Source organism: Tamandua tetradactyla, chromosome 3, assembly GCF_023851605.1.
Source record: "Tamandua tetradactyla isolate mTamTet1 chromosome 3, mTamTet1.pri, whole genome shotgun sequence".
Taxonomy (NCBI): Eukaryota; Metazoa; Chordata; class Mammalia; order Pilosa; family Myrmecophagidae; genus Tamandua; species Tamandua tetradactyla.
In genome coordinates, this window is record NC_135329.1 from 59,415,327 (window position 1) to 59,418,556 (window position 3,230).

Here is a 3,230-nt window from a genome sequence, read left to right on the forward strand (position 1 = left end):
TTATAATATAGGCATTATTTACTAGATCAAGTTAATTATTGACTTCCATTTCTGAACAAGATGAGGTAAAGGGACTGGATTTAATATGTGAGAAACAACTAAACAGACAAAATATATGAGAACAGTTTTCAGATATTGAACATCAGGCTGAGTGTTATATTGATCCCTGGAAAAAAAAGAAACAAATGAGGTGAGGAATTTATTTACCTAGCTTACAGCCTGGAGAAGGTTTTCAGGATGAATAAACCTGGGAAATGTCCAATGTTCTCCCTGAATGGAATCTAAGGTCAAGTCAGCCAGAGTGCTCAGGACAGAGAACCAGATAAAGAGGAGACACATAAAAGAAAGAATTCCACAAATCTTAAGCAGGGCTCACTTAAGTCTTCAGATGAGTACTGAATAACACAGGCAAGTGAAGAAACTCTAAAACTGAGAAAAAACTACTCAAAAGGTTTAGAAGAAATAATTACTGTTTTGGACATTCAAAAACCTGAAACTTTTAACAAATGTCAAGCCTGTAAAACAAGAGATATTAAAGGAGTTCCTTCAGGCAGAAGGAAATGGATAATAGATTGAAATTTTTATCTGTACAGAAGAGTGGAGAACAGCAGAAATGGCAAATATGTTGGTATATATAAAAAATATTTTCCCAGATTTTAGAAGTCTTCAAAAGATAACAGGGTAGTGTCACCAAGATAATGGTATGAGAAACTCCAATGCTCTGAACCCTGCACAGAAGATTTATGCACAAGCAAAAGCTGGCAGAAACCCATATTTCTCAGAACCCCATTAGCATTTAAATGATTGCAGTAACACGGCAAGTGCTAAATCAATAAAACAGACAACTTTAAAATGGAAGGAAAACTTCCTTACTCCTTTGTTGGACCTTTATCCATTCCCTCCATTGTTTAATGTGGAGACTGCCTGTGCACCAAGTGCCTTTGCCTGGTCCTGGTAACAGAGGAAGCAGAGTAACAATTATGCAATACTGGGATGCTTGTATATCTGTACCAGCCTCTCTGGTGGCAGCCTGAAAAACAGAACCAGAACACTGGTCTCTGATTTGCTGTCCCAGAGCTTTCTCTGGACTTACTAACAGCTCACTGGTCAACTAAACTTCTTCAACCATCCTCAATGTTTAACAAATTCCAAACAGGATAAACAGTGCCATTTATTGTTCCCCTCAAAACCTAAATATTAGAAACACATTTTGCAGTTCATATAGTTCCAATTTCATTGATAGTATGACTCAAAATTATTGTGTCAATTATTATATGAATACAATTAAATCATCTCAAAATTCCTGACAGCTTTCCTGAGGAATATGACAACTTTATTGTTAAGTTTATGGGAAAGACAAAAGCCCAAGAATAGTGCCACTGAAATATAAGCTTTGGCCATCAAGTTGCAACTTTTTCCCCCTCTTTCACTTTGGGTCCTGGTGATCAGAGTCCAGTGGTCAAGAACAGGAGGCAGCATCTTGGTACATTAAATTATCCTGATCATTAGGAAGTAGGAGTTTTGCTATATATTACAAGAAGGAAGAGTATGATGACACCCACATATTTATTTGGATACTTCTTGATACTCTCTCCACAATTTTGTTAATAAATGGACAAGGGCAATCCCTGACTGAGAAGAGTATTGTGACTATGATACCAGTCCCCTCAGAGCTCAGAGCCTGAGAGTCAAGGGAGAGACAACAGAATTACACTGGAGTGACCACTGTGCCCAGTATTATGGAGATGGGGGCCTATTAAAAGAGCTGGTCTTTATCATCCTTTCATAGTTTAAGTTTCTGCCCTATATAAAAATCTCTGAAACCTTTGTCACTAACGCAGATTTCTGTTGTTCATACAAAGCAGGTGTCACTGGGTGAGCATTATTTCCATGTTCTCTAGGGGATTCCTGACCTGTGAGATCTTTGACTGTTGTCCCAGATATCTGGTACTGCTAATGGGTTCTTGATGTCTTTCTCTGTCGCGTGGGGGCTGCTTTAGTTTTAATTGCATCCGTCCATTTGTATCATGTAATCATCAGCCCATTTTAATTTCCAAACAACATTCTCTGAATCAGGAACTACTAGTATCTCCATTTTCTGACACATCCTGAGACAGAACAGTCACCAGGAAGTTAAGACTTCATACCTAGTTGCCCCTCAGGGCTGGAAATGCAGCTGTTGGGCCCTTCAGAAGCTGCAGAACTGGAGACGCAGGCGGCTGGGGAGGTCAGAGCTTCATGACCAGGCCGACGTTGCTCTCCTCTTTCTTTCTCCTGCCACCTCGCGTCTGGAAAATAACATTTTTTTACTAAAAAGAAAAGAGAAAAAAAAAAAGTAGTCGGCTGCCCCTCTCGCCTTCGCTTCCTCTCTCAGCACTCTGCCTTGGCAGGGAGTCCGGGGTGGCCGCTCCGCGGTCGCGGCCGCTCTGCAGAAAACCAGCCAGCGGACCCGCATGGATCGGTTCTACACCAGGGCAGCCACCATAATAGGCGAGATCACTGCCGCCAGGCCCTACATCTCCAAGTTCCTCCGCACCAAGGGACTCACGAGGGAGAGACAGTTGCAGGCCTTCAGCCAGGGCCTGCAGGAGCTCATGGCAGAACATTATAAACACCACTGGTTCCCAGAAAAGCCCTGCAAAGGATTAGGTTACCGTTGTATTCCTATCAACCATAAAAAGGAGCCTCTGATTAGACAGGCAGTATGGCAGATTGGACTGAGTGGTCAGGAGCTATTCAGGCTTCTCCCGAGTGAATTTACACTTTGGGCTGACCGCTGCGAAGTGTCCTACAGAATTGGAGAAGATGGCTCCATCTGTGTGCTGTATGAAGTTCCACCAGCAGGAGGAAGCACTCAAAACAGAACCAACGTGCAAATCATAGCAGAATAAGCTTTAAGGAGGAACTTCTCTTGGGCAGAACAAACCCTTCCAAAAACTACAAAATGATGACTCTATCAGGTTAAGATATAATCTATGGATGGATCATCTTATAATGGAGAGATATATTTGATTTTTGCTTTGGGTGGATTCCTTTTGGGGATGGATTAAGGAATTTAAACCATGTCACAGCTGTGAAGATCTGGCACAAGATAGAATGGTTTAAAAAAAATTAAATGACAGTGCCATAGTTAGGACAGTACCTTTCAATGGTTTAATAGTCTGTGAGTTCAAGTATCACTTTATTTAATAACCTGTGAGTCCAAATTTAATAGTCTAAGTCAAAGATCA

At 41.2% G+C, this 3,230-nt stretch overlaps 1 pseudogene; it reads left to right on the forward strand.

The window, feature by feature from the left end:
- Positions 1-2,415: 2,415 nt before the first annotated feature.
- LOC143676098 (protein BTG1 pseudogene) lies at positions 2,416-2,891 on the forward strand (annotated as a pseudogene).
- Positions 2,892-3,230: the final 339 nt, after the last annotated feature.